Genomic DNA, 20562 nt, shown 5'->3' with positions numbered 1-20562 from the left:
AATTTTATTGTTTTGATAACGAGGGCAACAAAATGATAGTTTTAATGCTTCTTAGGAATTTTACTATTTTGATAACGACGGCAACAAAATGATAGTTTTACATGCTTCTTAGGAATTTTACTATTTTGATAACGACGGCAACAAAATGATAGTTTTACATGCTTCTTAGGACTTTTACTATTTTGATAACGACGGCAACAAAATGATAGTTTTACATGCTTCTTAGGAATTTTACTATTTGGATAACGACGGCAACAAAATGATAATTTTACATGCTTCTCAGGAATTTTACTATTTTGATAACGAGGGCAACAAAATGATAGTTTTACATGCTTCTTAGGAATTTTACTATTTTGATAACGACGGCAACAAAATGATAGTTTTACATGCTTCTTAGGAATTTTACTATTTTGATAACGACGGCAACAAAATGATAGTTTTACATGCTTCTTAGGAATTTTACTATTTTGATAACGACGGCAACAAAATGATAGTTTTACATGCTTCTTAGGAATTTTACTATTTTGATAACGACGGCAACAAAATGATAATTTTACATGCTTCTCAGGAATTTTACTATTTTGAAGACGACGGCAACAAAATGATAGTTTCACATGCTTCTTAGGAATTTTACTATTTTGATAACGACGGCAACAAAATGATAGTTTTACATGCTTCTTAGGAATTTTACTATTTGGATAACGACGGCAACAAAATGATAATTTTACATGCTTCTCAGGAATTTTACTATTTTGATAACGAGGGCAACAAAATGATAGTTTTACATGCTTCTTAGGAATTTTACTATTTTGATAACGACGGCAACAAAATGATAGTTTTACATGCTTCTTAGGAATTTTACTATTTTGATAACGACGGCAACAAAATGATAGTTTTACATGCTTCTTAGGACTTTTACTATTTTGATAACGACGGCAACAAAATGATAGTTTTACGTGCTTCTTAGGAATTTTACTATTTTGATAACGAGGGCAACAAAATGATAGTTTTACATGCTTCTTAGGAATTTTACTATTTTGATAACGACGGCAACAAAATGATAGTTTTACATGCTTCTTAGGAATTTTACTATTTTGATAACGACGGCAACAAAATGATAGTTTTACATGCTTCTTAGGAATTTTACTATTTTGATAACGACGGCAACAAAATGATAGTTTTACATGCTTCTTAGGATTTTTACTATTTTGAAGACGACGGCAACAAAATGATAGTTTTACATGCTTCTTAGGAATTTTACTATTTTGATAACGACGGCAACAAAATGATAGTTTTACATGCTTCTTAGGAATTTTACTATTTTGATAACGACGGCAACAAAATGATAGTTTTACATGCTTCTTAGGAATTTTACTATTTGGATAACGACGGCAACAAAATGATAATTTTACATGCTTCTCAGGAATTTTACTATTTTGATAACGAGGGCAACAAAATGATAGTTTTACATGCTTCTTAGGAATTTTACTATTTTGATAACGACGGCAACAAAATGATAGTTTTACATGCTTCTTAGGAATTTTACTATTTTGATAACGACGGCAACAAAATGATAGTTTTACATGCTTCTTAGGAATTTTACTATTTTGATAACGACGGCAACAAAATGATAGTTTTACATGCTTCTTAGGAATTTTACTATTTTGATAACGACGGCAACAAAATGATAGTTTTACATGCTTCTTAGGAATTTTACTGTTTTGATAACGACGGCAACAAAATGATAGTTTTACATGCTTCTTAGGAATTTTACTATTTCGATAACGACGGCAACAAAATGATAGTTTTACATGCTTCCTAGGAATTTTACTATTTGGATAACGACGGCAACAAAATGATAATTTTACATGCTTCTCAGGAATTTTACTATTTTGATAACGAGGGCAACAAAATGATAGTTTTACATGCTTCTTAGGAATTTTACTATTTTGATAACGACGGCAACAAAATGATAGTTTTACATGCTTCTTAGGAATTTTACTATTTTGATAACGACGGCAACAAAATGATAGTTTTACTTGCTTCTTAGGAATTTTACTATTTTGATAACGACGGCAACAAAATGATAGTTTTTAATGCTTCTTAGGAATTTTACTATTTTGATAACGACGGCAACAAAATGATAGTTTTACATGCTTCTTAGGAATTTTACTATTTTGATAACGACGGCAACAAAATGATAGTTTTACATGCTTCTTAGGAATTTTACTATTTTGATAACGACGGCAACAAAATGATAGTTTTACATGCTTCTTAGGAATTTTACTATTTTGATAACGACGGCAACAAAATGATAGTTTTACATGCTTCTTAGGAATTTTACTATTTTGATAACGACGGCAACAAAATGATAGTTTTACATGCTTCTTAGGAATTTTACTATTTCGATAACGACGGCAACAAAATGATAGTTTTACATGCTTCCTAGGAATTTTACTATTTGGATAACGAGGGCAACAAAATGATAGTTTCACATGTTTCTTAGGAATTTTACTATTTTGATAACGAAGGCAACAAAATGATAGTTTTACATGCTTCTTAGGAATTTTACTATTTTGATAACGACGGCAACAAAATGATAGTTTTACATGCTTCTTAGGAATTTTACTATTTTGATAACGACGGCAACAAAATGATAGTTTTACATGCTTCTTAGGAATTTTACTATTTTGATAACGAGGGCAACAAAATGATAGTTTCACATTTTTCTTAGGAATTTTACTATTTTGATAACGACGGCAACAAAATGATAGTTTTACATGCTTCTTAGGAATTTTAATATTTTGATAACGAGGGCAACAAAATGATAGTTTTACATGCTTCTTAGGAATTTTACTATTTTGATAACGAGGGCAACAAAATGATAGTTTTACATGCTTCTTAGGAATTTTACTATTTTGATAACGAAGGCAACAAAATGATAGTTTTACATGCTTCTTAGGAATTTTACTGTTTTGATAACGACGGCAACAAAATGATAGTTTTACATGCTTCTTAGGAATTTTACTATTTCGATAACGACGGCAACAAAATGATAGTTTTACATGCTTCCTAGGAATTTTACTATTTGGATAACGACGGCAACAAAATGATAATTTTACATGCTTCTCAGGAATTTTACTATTTTGATAACGAGGGCAACAAAATGATAGTTTTACATGCTTCTTAGGAATTTTACTATTTTGATAACGACGGCAACAAAATGATAGTTTTACATGCTTCTTAGGAATTTTACTATTTTGATAACGACGGCAACAAAATGATAGTTTTACTTGCTTCTTAGGAATTTTACTATTTTGATAACGACGGCAACAAAATGATAGTTTTTAATGCTTCTTAGGAATTTTACTATTTTGATAACGACGGCAACAAAATGATAGTTTTACATGCTTCTTAGGAATTTTACTATTTTGATAACGACGGCAACAAAATGATAGTTTTACATGCTTCTTAGGAATTTTACTATTTTGATAACGACGGCAACAAAATGATAGTTTTACATGCTTCTTAGGAATTTTACTATTTTGATAACGACGGCAACAAAATGATAGTTTTACATGCTTCTTAGGAATTTTACTATTTTGATAACGACGGCAACAAAATGATAGTTTTACATGCTTCTTAGGAATTTTACTATTTCGATAACGACGGCAACAAAATGATAGTTTTACATGCTTCCTAGGAATTTTACTATTTGGATAACGACGGCAACAAAATGATAATTTTACATGCTTCTCAGGAATTTTACTATTTTGATAACGAGGGCAACAAAATGATAGTTTTACATGCTTCTTAGGAATTTTACTATTTTGATAACGACGGCAACAAAATGATAGTTTTACATGCTTCTTAGGAATTTTACTATTTTGATAACGACGGCAACAAAATGATAGTTTTACTTGCTTCTTAGGAATTTTACTATTTTGATAACGACGGCAACAAAATGATAGTTTTACATGCTTCTTAGGAATTTTATTGTTTTGATAACGAGGGCAACAAAATGATAGTTTTCCATGCTTCTTAGGAATTTTATTATGTTGATAACGAGGCCAACAAAATGATAGTTTTACATGCTTCTTAGGAATTTTACTATTTTGATAACGACGGCAACAAAATGATAGTTTTACATGCTTCTTAGGAATTTTACTATTTTGATAACGACGGCAACAAAATGATAGTTTTACATGCTTCTTAGGAAATTTACTATTTTGATAACGAGGGCAACAAAATGATAGTTTTACATGCTTCTTAGGAATTTCACTATTTTGATAACGAGGGCAACAAAATGATAGTTTTACATGCTTCTTAGGAATTTTACTATTTTGATAACGAGGGCAACAAAATTATAGTTTTACATGCTTCTTAGGAATTTTACTATTTTGATAACGAGGGCAACAAAATGATAGTTTTACATGCTTCTTAGGAATTTTACTATTTTGATAATGAGGGCAACAAAATGATAGTTTTACATGCTTCTTAGGAATTATACTATTTTGATAACGAGGGCAACAAAATGATAGTTTTACATGCTTCTTAGGAATTTTACTATTTTGATAACGAGGGCAACAAAATGATAGTTTTACATGCTTCTTAGGAATTTTACTGTTTTGATAACGAGGGCAACAAAATGATAGTTTTACATGCTTCTCAGGAATTTTACTACTTTGATAACGAGGGCAACAAAATGATAGTTTTACATGCTTCTTAGGAATTTTACTATTTTGATAACGAGGGCAACAAAAAGATAGTTTCACATGTTTCTTAGGAATTTTACTATTTTGATAACGACGGCAACAAAATGATAGTTTTACATGCTTCTTAGGAATTTTACTATTTTGATAAGGAGGGCAACAAAATGATAGTTTTACATGCTTCTTAGGAATTTTACTATTTTGATAACGAGGGCAACAAAATGATAGTTTTACATGCTTCTTAGGAATTTTACTATTTTGATCACGAGGGCAACAAAATGATAGTTTTACATGCTTCTCAGGAATTTTACTACTTTGATAACGAGGGCAACAAAATGATAGTTTTACATGCTTCTTAGGAATTTTACTATTTTGATAACGAGGGCAACAAAATGATAGTTTCACATGTTTCTTAGGAATTTTACTATTTTGATAACGACGGCAACAAAATGATAGTTTTACATGCTTCTTAGGAATTTTACTATTTTGATAACGAGGGAAACAAAATGATAGTTTTACATGCTTCTTAGGAATTTTACTATTTTGATAACGAGGGCAACAAAATGATAGTTTTACATGCTTCTTAGGAATTTTACTATTTTGATAACGAGGGCAACAAAATGATAGTTTCACATGTTTCTTAGGAATTATACTATTTTGAAAACGACGGCAACAAAATGATAGTTTGACATGCTTCTTAGGAATTTTACTATTTTGATAACGAGCGCAACAAAATGATAGTTTTACATGCTTCTTAGGAATTTTACTATTTTGATAACGAGGGCAACAAAATGATAGTTTTACATGCTTCTCAGGAATTTTACTACTTTGATAACGAGGGCAACAAAATGATAGTTTTACATGCTTCTTAGGAATTTTACTATTTTGATAACGAGGGTAACAAAATGATAGTTTCACATGTTTCTTAAGAATTTTACTATTTTGATAACGACGGCAACAAATTGATAGTTTTACATGCTTCTTAGGAATTTTACTATTTTGATAACGAGGGCAACAAAATGATAGTTTTACATGCTTCTCAGGAATTTTACTACTTTGATAACGAGGGCAACAAAATGGTAGTTTTACATGCTTCTTAGGAATTTTATTATTTTGATAACGAGGGCAACAAAATGATAGTTTCACAAGTTTCTTAGGAATTTTACTATTTTGATAACGACGGCAACAAAATGATAGTTTTACATGCTTCTTAGGAATTTTACTATTTTGATAACGAGGGCAACAAAATGATAGTTCTACATGCTTCTTAGGAATTTTACTATTTTGATAACGAGGGCAACAAAATGATAGTTTTACATGCTTCTTAGGAATTTTACTATTTTGATAACGAGGGCAACAAAATGATAGTTTTACATGCTTCTTAGGAATTTTACTTTTTTGATAACAACGGCAACAAAATGATAGTTTTACATGCTTCTTAGGAATTTAACTATTTTGATAACGAGGGCAAAAAAATGATAGTTTTACATGCTTCTTAGGAATTTTACAATTTTGATAACGAGGGCAAAAAAAATGATAGTTTTACATGCTTCCTAGGAATTTTACTATTTTGATAACGAGGGCAACAAAATGATAGTCTTACATGCTTCTTAGGAATTTTACTATTTTGATAACGAGGGCAACAAAATGATAGTTTTACATGCTTCTTAGGAATTTTACTATTTTGATAATGAGGGCAACAAAATGATAGTTTTACATGCTTCTTAGGAATTATACTATTTTGATAACGAGGGCAACAAAATTATAGTTTTACATGCTTCTTAGGAATTTTACTATTTTGATAACGAGGGCAACAAAATGATACTTTTACATGCTTCTTAGGAATTTTACTATTTTGATAATGAGGGCAACAAAATGATAGTTTTACATGCTTCTTAGGAATTATACTATTTTGATAACGAGGGCAACAAAATGATAGTTTTACATGCTTCTTAGGAATTTTACTATTTTGATAACGAGGGCAACAAAATGATAGTTTTACATGCGTCTTAGGAATTTTACTATTTTGATAACGAGGGCAACAAAATGATAGTTTTACATGCTTCTCAGGAATTTTACTACTTTGATAACGAGGGCAACAAAATGATAGTTTTACATGCTTCTTAGGAATTTTACTATTTTGATAACGAGGGCAACAAAATGATAGTTTCACATGTTTCTTAGGAATTTTACTATTTTGATAACGACGGCAACAAAATGATAGTTTTACATGCTTCTTAAGAATTTTACTATTTTGATAACGAGGGCAACAAAATGATAGTTTCACATGTTTCTTAGGAATTTTACTATTTTGATAACGAGGGCAACAAAATGATAGTTTTACATGCTTCTTAGGAATTTTACTATTCTGATAACGAGGGCAACAAAATGATAGTTTTACATGCTTCTCAGGAATTTTACTACTTTGATAACGAGGGCAACAAAATGATAGTTTTACATGCTTCTTAGGAATTTTACTATTTTGATAACGAGGGCAACAAAATGATAGTTTCACATGTTTCTTAGGAATTTTACTATTTTGATAACGACGGCAACAAAATGATAGTTTTACATGCTTCTTAGGAATTTTACTATTTTGATAACGAGGGCAACAAAATGATAGTTTTACATGCTTCTTAGGAATTTTACTATTTTGATAACGAGGGCAACAAAATGATAGTTTTACATGCTTCTTAGGAATTTTACTATTTTGATAACGAGGGCAACAAAATGATAGTTTCACGTGTTTCTTAGGAATTTTACTATTTTGATAACGACGGCAACAAAATGATAGTTTTACATGCTTCTTAGGAATTTTACTATTTTGATAACGAGGGCAACAAAATGATAGTTTTACATGCTTCTTAGGAATTTTACTATTTTGATAACGAGGGCAACAAAATGATAGTTTTACATGCTTCTCAGGAATTTTACTACTTTGATAACGAGGGCAACAAAATGATAGTTTTACATGCTTCTTAGGAATTTTACTATTTTGATAACGAGGGCAACAAAATGATAGTTTCACATGTTTCTTAGGAATTTTACTATTTTGATAACGACGGCAACAAAATGATAGTTTTACATGCTTCTTAGGAATTTGACTATTTTGATAACGAGGGCAACAAAATGATAGTTTTACATGCTTCTCAGGAATTTTACTACTTTGATAACGAGGGCAACAAAATGATAGTTTTACATGCTTCTTAGGAATTTTACTATTTTGATAACGAGGGCAACAAAATGATAGTTTCACATGTTTCTTAGGAATTTTACTATTTTGATAACGACGGCAACAAAATGATAGTTTTACATGCTTCTTAGGAATTTTACTATTTTGATAACGAGGGCAACAAAATGATAGTTTTACATGCTTCTTAGGAATTTTACTATTTTGATAACGAGGGCAACAAAATGATAGTTTTACATGCTTCTTAGGAATTTTACTATTTTGATAACGAGGGCAACAAAATGATAGTTTTACATGCTTCTCAGGAATTTTACTACTTTGATAACGAGGGCAACAAAATGATAGTTTTACATGCTTCTTAGGAATTTTACTATTTTGATAACGAGGGCAACAAAATGATAGTTTCACATGTTTCTTAGGAATTTTACTATTTTGATAACGACGGCAACAAAATGATAGTTTTACATGCTTCTTAAGAATTTTACTATTTTGATAACGAGGGCAACAAAATGATAGTTTTACATGCTTCTTAGGAATTTTACTATTTTGATAACGACGGCAACAAAATGATAGTTTTACATGCTTCTTAGGAATTTTACTATTTTGATAACGAGCGCAACAAAATGATAGTTTTACATGCTTCTTAGGAATTTTACTATTTTGATAACAAGGGCAACAAAATGATAGTTTTACATGCTTCTTAGGAATTTTACTATTTTGATAACGAGGGCAACAAAATGATAGTTTTACATGCTTCTTAGGAATTTTACTATTTTGATAACGAGGGCAACAAAATGATAGTTTTACATGCTTCTTAGGAATTTTACTACTTTGATAACGAGGGCAACAAAATGATAGTTTTACATGCTTCTTAGGAATTTTACTATTTTGATAACGAGGGCAACAAAATGATAGTTTCACATGTTTCTTAGGAATTTTACTATTTTGATAACGACGGCAACAAAATGATAGTTTTACATGCTTCTTAGGAATTTTACTATTTTGATAACGAGGGCAACAAAATGATAGTTTCACATGTTTCTTAGGAATTTTACTATTTTGATAACGACGGAAACAAAATGATAGTTTTACATGCTTCTTAGGAATTTTACTATTTTGATAACGAGGGCAACAAAATGATAGTTTTACATGCTTCTTAGGAATTTTACTATTTTGATAACGACGGCAACAAAATGATAGTTTTACATGCTTCTTAGGAATTTTACTATTTTGATAACGAGGGCAACAAAATGATAGTTTTACATGCTTCTCAGGAATTTTACTACTTTAATAACGAGGGCAACAAAATGATAGTTTTACATGCTTCTTAGGAATTTTACTATTTTGATAACGAGGGCAACAAAATGATAGTTTTACATGCTTCTTAGGAATTTTACTATTTTGATAACGAGGGCAACAAAATGATAGTTTTACATGCTTCTTAGGAATTTTACTACTTTGATAACGAGGGCAACAAAATGATAGTTTTACATGCTTCTTAGGAATTTTACTATTTTGATAACGAGGGCAACAAAATGATAGTTTCACATGTTTCTTAGGAATTTTACTATTTTGATAACGAGGGCAACAAAATGATAGTTTTACATGCTTCTTAGGAATTTTACTATTTTGATAACGAGGGCAACAAAATGATAGTTTTACATGCTTCTTAGGAATTTTACTACTTTGATAACGAGGGCAACAAAATGATAGTTTTACATGCTTCTTAGGAATTTTACTATTTTGATAACGAGGGCAACAAAATGATAGTTTCACATGTTTCTTAGGAATTTTACTATTTTGATAACGACGGCAACAAAATGATAGTTTTACATGCTTCTTAGGAATTTTACTATTTTGATAACGAGGGCAACAAAATGATAGTTTCACATGTTTCTTAGGAATTTTACTATTTTGATAACGACGGAAACAAAATGATAGTTTTACATGCTTCTTAGGAATTTTACTATTTTGATAACGAGGGCAACAAAATGATAGTTTTACATGCTTCTTAGGAATTTTACTATTTTGATAACGACGGCAACAAAATGATAGTTTTACATGCTTCTTAGGAATTTTACTATTTTGATAACGAGGGCAACAAAATGATAGTTTTACATGCTTCTCAGGAATTTTACTACTTTAATAACGAGGGCAACAAAATGATAGTTTTACATGCTTCTTAGGAATTTTACTATTTTGATAACGAGGGCAACAAAATGATAGTTTCACATGTTTCTTAGGAATTTTACTATTTTGATAACGACGGCAACAAAATGATAGTTTTACATGCTTCTTAGGAATTTTACTATTTTGATAACGAGGGCAACAAAATGATAGTTTTACATGCTTCTTAGGAATTTTACTATTTTGATAACGACGGCAACAAAATGATAGTTTTACATGCTTCTTAGGAATTTTACTATTTTGATAACGAGCGCAACAAAATGATAGTTTTACATGCTTCTTAGGAATTTTACTATTTTGATAACAAGGGCAACAAAATGATAGTTTTACATGCTTCTTAGGAATTTTACTATTTTGATAACGAGGGCAACAAAATTATAGTTTTACATGCTTCTTAGGAATTTTACTATTTTGATAACGAGGGTAACAAAATGATAGTTTTACATGCTTCTTAGGAATTTTACTATTTGGATAATGAGGGCAACAAAATGATAGTTTTACATGCTTCTTAGGAATTATACTATTTTGATAACGAGGGCAACAAAATGATAGTTTTACATGCTTCTTAGGAATTTTACTTTTTTGATAACGAGGGCAACAAAATGATAGTTTTACATGCTTCTTAGGAATTTTACTATTTTGATAACGAGGGCAACAAAATGATAGTGTTACATGCTTCTCAAGAATTTTACCACTTTGATAACGAGGGCAACAAAATGATAGTTTTACATGCTTCTTAGGAATTTTACAATTTTGATAACGAGGGCAACAAAATGATAGTTTCACATGTTTCTTGGGAGTTTTACTATTTTGATAACGACGGCAACAAAATGATAGTTTTACATGCTTCTTAGGAATTTTACTATTTTGATAACGACGGCAACAAAATGATAGTTTTACATGCTTCTTAGGAATTTTACTATTTTGATAACGAGGGCAACAAAGTGATAGTTTTACATGCTTCTTAGGAATTTTACTATTTTGATAACGAGGGCAACAAAATGATAATTATACATGCTTCTCAGGAATTTTACTACTTTGATAACGAGGGCAACAAAATGATAGTTTTACATGCTTCTTAGGAATTTTACTATTTTGATAACGAGGGCAACAAAATGATAGTTTCACATGTTTCTTAGGAGTTTTACTATTTTGATAACGACGGCAACAAAATGATAGTTTTACATGCTTCTTAGGAATTTTACTATTTTGATAACGAGGGCAACAAAATGATAGTTTTACATGCTTCTTAGGAATTTTACTATTTTGATAACGAGGGCAACAAAATGATAGTTTTACATGCTTCTCAGGAATTTTACCACTTTGATAACGAGGGCAACAAAATGATAGTTTTACATGCTTCTTAGGAATTTTACAATTTTGATAACGAGGGCAACAAAATGATAGTTTCACATGTTTCTTGGGAATTTTACTATTTTGATAACGACGGCAACAAAATGATAGTTTTACATGCTTCTTAGGAATTTTACTATTTTGATAACGACGGCAACAAAATGATAGTTTTTTATGCTTCTTAGGAATTTTACTATTTTGATAACGAGGGCAACAAAGTGATAGTTTTACATGCTTCTTAGGAATTTTACTATTTTGATAACGAGGGCAACAAAATGATAATTATACATGCTTCTCAGGAATTTTACTACTTTGATAACGAGGGCAACAAAATGATAGTTTTACATGCTTCTTAGGAATTTTACTATTTTGATAACGAGGGCAACAAAATGATAGTTTCACATGTTTCTTAGGAATTTTACTATTTTGATAACGAGGGCAACAAAATGATAGTTTTACATGCTTCTTAGGAATTTTACTATTTTGATAACGAGGGCAACAAAATGATAGTTTTACATGCTTCTTAGGAATTTTACTATTTTGATAACGAGGGCAACAAAATGATAGTTTCACATGTTTCTTAGGAATTTTACTATTTTGATAACGAGGGCAACAAAATGATAGTTTTACATGCTTCTTAGGAATTTTACTATTTTGATAACGAGGGCAACAAAATGATAGTTTTACATGCTTCTTAGGAATTTTACTATTTTGATAACGAGGGCAACAAAATGATAGTTTCACATGTTTCTTAGAAATTTTACTATTTTGATAACGAGGGCAACAAAATGATAGTTTCACATGCTTCTTAGGAATTTTACTATTTTGATAACGAGGGCAACAAAATGATAGTTTTACATGCTTCTTAGGAATTTTACTATTTTGATAACGAGGGCAACAAAATGATAGTTTTACATGCTTCTCAGGAATTTTACCACTTTGATAACGAGGGCAACAAAATGATAGTTTTACATGCTTCTTAGGAATTTTACAATTTTGATAACGAGGGCAACAAAATGATAGTTTCACATGTTTCTTGGGAATTTTACTATTTTGATAACGACGGCAACAAAATGATAGTTTTACATGCTTCTTAGGAATTTTACTATTTTGATAACGACGGCAACAAAATGATAATTTTTTATGCTTCTTAGGAATTTTACTATTTTGATAACGAGGGCAACAAAGTGATAGTTTTACATGCTTCTTAGGAATTTTACTATTTTGATAACGAGGGCAACAAAATGATAATTATACATGCTTCTCAGGAATTTTACTACTTTGATAACGAGGGCAACAAAATGATAGTTTTACATGCTTCTTAGGAATTTTACTATTTTGATAACGAGGGCAACAAAATGATAGTTTCACATGTTTCTTAGGAATTTTACTATTTTGATAACGAGGGCAACAAAATGATAGTTTTACATGCTTCTTAGGAATTTTACTATTTTGATAACGAGGGCAACAAAATGATAGTTTTACATGCTTCTTAGGAATTTTACTATTTTGATAACAAGGGCAACAAAATGATAGTTTCACATTTTTCTTAGGAATTTTACTATTTTGATAACGAGGGCAACAAAATGATAGTTTTACATGCTTCTTAGGAATTTTACTATTTTGATAACGAGGGCAACAAAATGATAGTTTTACATGCTTCTTAGGAATTTTACTATTTTGATAACGAGGGCAACAAAATGATAGTTTCACATGTTTCTTAGAAATTTTACTATTTTGATAACGAGGGCAACAAAATGATAGTTTCACATGCTTCTTAGGAATTTTACTATTTTGATAACGAGGGCAACAAAATAATAGTTTTACATGCTTCTTAGGAATTTTACTATTTTGATAACGAGGGCAACAAAATGATAGTTTTACATGCTTCTCAGGAATTTTACCACTTTGATAACGAGGGCAACAAAATGATAGTTTTACATGCTTCTTAGGAATTTTACAATTTTGATAACGAGGGCAACAAAATGATAGTTTCACATGTTTCTTGGGAATTTTACTATTTTGATAACGACGGCAACAAAATGATAGTTTTACATGCTTCTTAGGAATTTTACTATTTTGATAACCACGGCAACAAAATGATAGTTTTACATGCTTCTTAGGAATTTTACTATTTTGATAACGAGGGCAACAAAGTGATAGTTTTACATGCTTCTTAGGAATTTTACTATTTTGATAACGAGGGCAACAAAATGATAATTATACAGGCTTCTCAGGAATTTTACTACTTTGATAACGAGGGCAACAAAATGATAGTTTTACATGCTTCTTAGGAATTTTACTATTTTGATAACGAGGGCAACAAAATGATAGTTTCACATGTTTCTTAGGAATTTTACTATTTTGATAACGAGGGCAACAAAATGATAGTTTTACATGCTTCTTAGGAATTTTACTATTTTGATAACGAGGGCAACAAAATGATAGTTTTACATGCTTCTTAGGAATTTTACTATTTTGATAACGAGGGCAACAAAATGATAGTTTTACATGCTTCTCAGGAATTTTACCACTTTGATAACGAGGGCAACAAAATGATAGTTTTACATGCTTCTTATGAATTTTACAATTTTGATAACGAGGGCAACAAAATGATAGTTTCACATGTTTCTTGGGAATTTTACTATTTTGATAACGACGGCAACAAAATGATAGTTTTACATGCTTCTTAGGAATTTTACTATTTTGATAACGACGGCAACAAAATGATAGTTTTACATGCTTCTTAGGAATTTTACTATTTTGATAACGAGGGCAACAAAGTGATAGTTTTACATGCTTCTTAGGAATTTTACTATTTTGATAACGAGGGCAACAAAATGATAATTATACATGCTTCTCAGGAATTTTACTACTTTGATAACGAGGGCAACAAAATGATAGTTTTACATGCTTCTTAGGAATTTTACTATTTTGATAACGAGGGCAACAAAATGATAGTTTCACATGTTTCTTAGGAATTTTACTATTTTGATAACGACGGCAACAAAATGATAGTTTTACATGCTTCTTAGGAATTTTACTATTTTGATAACGAGGGCAACAAAATGATAGTTTTACATGCTTCTTAGGAATTTTACTATTTTGATAACGAGGGCAACAAAATGATAGTTTTACATGCTTCTTAGGAATTTTACTATTTTGATAACGAGGGCAACAAATGATAGTTTCACATGTTTCTTAGGAATTTTACTATTTTGATAACGACGGCAACAAAAAGATAGTTTTACATGCTTCTTAGGAATTTTACTATTTTGATAACGAGGGCAACAAAATGATAGTTTTACATGCTTCTTAGGAATTTTACTATTTTGATAACGAGGGCAACAAAATGATAGTTTTACATGCTTCTCAGGAATTTTACTACTTTGATAACGAGGGCAACAAAATGATAGTTTTACATGCTTCTTAGGAATTTTACTATTTTGATAACGAGGGCAACAAAATGATAGTTTCACATGTTTCTTAGGAATTTTACTATTTTGATAACGACGGCAACAAAATGATAGTTTTACATGCTTCTTAGGAATTTTACTATTTTGATAACGAGGGCAACAAACTGATAGTCTTACATGCTTCTCAGGAATTTACTACTTTGATAACGAGGGCAACAAAATGATAGTTTTACATGCTTCTTAGGAATTTTACTATTTTGATAACGAGGGCAACAAAATGATAGTTTCACATGTTTCTTAGGAATTTTACTATTTTGATAACGACGGCAACAAAATGATAGTTTTACATGCTTCTTAGGAATTTTACTATTTTGATAACGAGGGCAACAAAATGATAGTTTTACATGCTTCTTAGGAATTTTACTATTTTGATAACGAGGGCAACAAAATGATAGTTTTACATGCTTCTTAGGAATTTTACTATTTTGATAACGAGGGCAACAAAATGATAGTTTTACATGCTTCTCAGGAATTTTACTACTTTGATAACGAGGGCAACAAAATGATAGTTTTACAAGCTTCTTAGGAATTTTACTATTTTGATAACGAGGGCAACAAAATGATAGTTTCACATGTTTCTTAGGAATTTTACTATTTTGATAACGACGGCAACAAAATGATAGTTTTACATGCTTCTTAGGAATTTTACTATTTTGATAACGAGGGCAACAAAATGATAGTTATACATGCTTCTTAGGAATTTTACTATTTTGATAACGAGGGCAACAAAATGATAGTTTTACATGCTTCTTAGGAATTTTACTATTTTGATAACGAGGGCAACAAAATGATAGTTTTACATGCTTCTTAGGACTTTTACTATTTCGATAACGAAGGCAACAAAATGATAGTTTTACATGCTTCTTAGGAATTTTACTTTTTTGATAACAACGGCTACAAAATGATAGTTTTACATGCTTCTTAGGAATTTAACTATTTTGATAACGAGGGCAAAAAAAATGATAGTTTTACATGCTTCTTAGGAATTTTACAATTTTGATAACGAGGGCAAAAAAAATGATAGTTTTACATGCTTCTTAGGAATTTTACTATTTTGATAACGAGGGCAATAAAATGATAGTCTTACATGCTTCTTAGGAATTTTACTATTTTGATAACGAGGGCAACAAAATGATAGTTTTACATGCTTCTTAGGAATTTTACTATTTTGATAATGAGGGCAACAAAATGATAGTTTTACATGCTTCTTAGGAATTATACTATTTTGATAACGAGGGCAACAAAATTATAGTTTTACATGCTTCTTAGGAATTTTACTATTTTGATAACGAGGGCAACAAAATGATAGTTTTACATGCTTCTTAGAATTTTACTATTTTGATAATGAGGGCAACAAAATGATAGTTTTACATGCTTCTTAGGAATTATACTATTTTGATAACGAGGGCAACAAAATGATAGTTTTACATGCTTCTTAGGAATTTTACTATTTTGATAACGAGGGCAACAAAATGATAGTTTTACATGCTTCTTAGGACTTTTACTATTTCGATAACGAAGGCAACAAAATGATAGTTTTACATGCTTCTTAGGAATTTTACTTTTTTGATAACAACGGCTACAAAATGATAGTTTTACATGCTTCTTAGGAATTTAACTATTTTGATAACGAGGGCAAAAAAATGATAGTTTTACATGCTTCTTAGGAATTTTACAATTTTGATAACGAGGGCAAAAAAATGATAGTTTTACATGCTTCTTAGGAATTTTACTATTTTGATAACGAGGGCAACAAAATGATAGTCTTACATGCTTCTTAGGAATTTTACTATTTTGATAACGAGGGCAACAAAATGATAGTTTTACATGCTTCTTAGGAATTTTACTATTTTGATAATGAGGGCAACAAAATGATAGTTTTACATGCTTCTTAGGAATTATACTATTTTGATAACGAGGGCAACAAAATTATAGTTTTACATGCTTCTTAGGAATTTTACTATTTTGATAACGAGGGCAACAAAATGATAGTTTTACATGCTTCTTAGGAATTTTACTATTTTGATAATGAGGGCAACAAAATGATAGTTTTACATGCTTCTTAGGAATTATACTATTTTGATAACGAGGGCAACAAAATGATAGTTTTACATGCTTCTTAGGAATTTTACTATTTTGATAACGAGGGCAACAAAATGATAGTTTTACATGCTTCTTATGAATTTTACTATTTTGATAACGAGGGCAACAAAATGATAGTTTTACATGCTTCTCAGGAATCTTACTACTGTGATAACGAGGGCAACAAAATGATAGTTTTACATGCTTCTGAGGAATTTTACTATTTTGATAACGAGGGCAACAAAATGATAGTTTCACATGTTTCTTAGGAATTTTACTATTTTGATAACGACGGCAACAAAATGATAGTTTTACATGCTTCTTAGGAATTTTACTATTTTGATAACGAGGGCAACAAAATGATAGTTTCACATGTTTCTTAGGAATTTTACTATTTTGATAACGACGGCAACAAAATGATAGTTTTACATGCTTCTTAGGAATTTTAATATTTTGATAACGAGGGCAACAAAATGATAGTTTTACATGCTTCTTAGGAATTTTACTATTTTGATAACGAGGGCAACAAAATGATAGTTTTACATGCTTCTTAGGAATTTTACTATTTTGATAACGAAGGCAACAAAATGATAGTTTTACATGCTTCTTAGGACTTTTACTATTTCGATAACGAAGGCAACAAAATGATAGTTTTACATGCTTCTTAGGAATTTTACTTTTTTGATAACAACGGCAACAAAATGATAGTTTTACATGCTTCTTAGGAATTTAACTATTTTGATAACGAGGGCAAAATATGATAGTTTTACATGCTTCTTAGGAATTTTACAATTTTGATAACGAGGGCAAAAAAAATGATAGTTTTACATGCTTCTTAGGAATTTTACTATTTTGATAACGAGGGCAACAAAATGATAGTTTTACATGCTTCTTAGGAATTTTACTATTTTGATAACGAGGGCAACAAAATGATAGTTTTACATGCTTCTTAGGAATTTTACTATTTTGATAACGAGGGCAACAAAATGATAGTTTCACATGTTTCTTAGGAATTTTACTATTTTGATAACGACGGCAACAAAATGATAGTTTTACATGCTTCTTAGGAATTTTACTATTTTGATAACAAGGGCAACAAAATGATAGTTTTACATGCTTCTTAGGAATTTTACTATTTTGATAACGAGGGCAACAAAATGATAGTTTTACATGCTTCTTAGGATTTTTACTATTTCGATAACGAAGGCAACAAAATGATAGTTTTACATGCTTCTTAGGAATTTTACTTTTTTGATAACAACGGCAACAAAATGATAGTTTTACATGCTTCTTAGGAATTTTACTATTTTGATAACGAGGGCAACAAAATGATAGTTTCACATGTTTCTTAGGAATTTTACTATTTTGATAACGAGGGCAACAAAATGATAGTTTCACATGTTTCTTAGGAATTTAACTATTTTGATAACGAGGGCAAAAAAATGATAGTTTTACATGCTTCTTAGGAATTTTACAATTTTGATAACGAGGGCAAAAAAAATGATAGTTTTACATGCTTCTTAGGAATTTTACTATTTTGATAACGAGGGCAACAAAATGATAGTCTTACATGCTTTTTAGGAATTTTTCTATTTTGATAACGAGGGCAACAAAATGATAGTTTTACATGCTTCTTAGGAATTTAACTATTTTGATAACGAGGGCAAAAAAATGATAGTTTTACATGCTTCTTAGGAATTTTACATTTTTGATAACGAGGGCAAAAAAAATGATAGTTTTACATGCTTCTTAGGAATTTTACTATTTTGATAAGGAGGGCAACAAAATGATAGTTTTACACGCTTCTTTGAAATTTAACTATTTTGATAACGAGGGCTACAAAATGATAGTTTTACATGCTTCTTAGGAATTTTACTATTTTGATAACGACGGCAACAAAATGATAGTTTTACATGCTTCTTAGGAATTTTACTATTTTGATAACGAGGGCAACAAAATGATAGGTTTACATGCTTCTTAGGAATTTTACTATTTTGATAAGGAGGGCAACAAAATGATAGTTTTACATGCTTCTTAGGAATTTTACTATTTTGATAACGAGGGCAATAAAATGATAGTTTTACATGCTTCTTAGGAATTTTACTATTTTGATAACGACGGCAACAAAATGATAGTTTTACATGCTTCTTAGGAATTTTACTATTTTGATAACGACGGCAACAAAATGATAGTTTTACATGCTTCTTAGGAATTTTACTATTTTGATAACGAGCGCAACAAAATGATAGTTTTACATGCTTCTTAGGAATTTTACTATTTTGATAAGAAGGGCAACAAAATGATAGTTTTACATGCTTCTTAGGAATTTTACTATTTTGATAACGAGGGCAACAAAATCATAGTTTTACATACTTCTTAGGAGTTTTACTATTTTGATAACGAGGGCAACAAAATGATAGTTTTACATGCTTCTTAGGAATTTTACTTTTTTGATAACGAGGGCTACAAAATGATAGTTTTACATGCTTCTTAGGAATTTTACTATTTTGATAACGACGGCAACAAAATGATAGTTTTACATGCTTCTTAGGAATTTTACTATTTTGATAACGAGGGCAACAAAATGATAGGTTTACATGCTTCTTAGGAATTTTACTATTTTGATAAGGAGGGCAACAAAATGATAGTTTTACATAATTCTTAGGAATTTTACTATTTTGATAACGACGGCAACAAAATGATAGTTTTACATGCTTCTTAGGAATTTTACTATTTTGATAACGAGCGCAACAAAATGATAGTTTTACACGCTTCTTAGAAATTTAACTATTTTGATAACGAGGGCTACAAAATGATAGTTTTACATGCTTCTTAGGAATTTTACTGTTTTGATAACGACGGCAACAAAATGATAGTTTTACATGCTTCTTAGGAATTTTAATATTTTGATAACGAGGGCAACAAAATGATAGGTTTACATGCTTCTTAGGAATTTTACTATTTTGATAAGGAGGGCAACAAAATGATAGTTTTACATGCTTCTTAGGAATTTTACTATTTTGATAACAACGGCAACAAAATGATAGTTTTACATGCTTCTTAGGAATTTTACTATTTTGATAACGAGCGCAACAAAATGATAGTTTTACATGCTTCTTAGGAATTTTACTATTTTGATAACAAGGGCAACAAAATGATAGTTTTACATGCTTCTTAGGAATTTTACTATTTTGATAACGAGGGCAACAAAATGATAGTTTTACATGCTTCTTAGGAAATTTACTATTTTGATAACGAGGGAAACAAAATGATAGTTTTACATGCTTCTTAGGAATTTTACTATTTTGATAATGAGGGCAACAAAATGATAGTTTTACATGCTTCTTAGGAATTTTACTATTTTGATAACGAGGGCAACAAAATGATAGTCTTACATGCTTTTTAGGAATTTTACTATTTTGATAACGAGGGCAACAAAATGATAGTTTTACATGCTTCTTAGGAATTTTACTATTTTGATAACGAGGGCAACAAAACGATAGTTTTACATGCTTCTTAGGAATTTTACTATTTTGATAACGAGGGCAACAAAATGATAGTT

Source organism: Symsagittifera roscoffensis, chromosome 8 (assembly GCF_963678635.1).
Source record: "Symsagittifera roscoffensis chromosome 8, txSymRosc1.1, whole genome shotgun sequence".
Taxonomy (NCBI): Eukaryota; Metazoa; Xenacoelomorpha; order Acoela; family Convolutidae; genus Symsagittifera; species Symsagittifera roscoffensis.
This window is presented reverse-complemented; position numbering follows the sequence as displayed.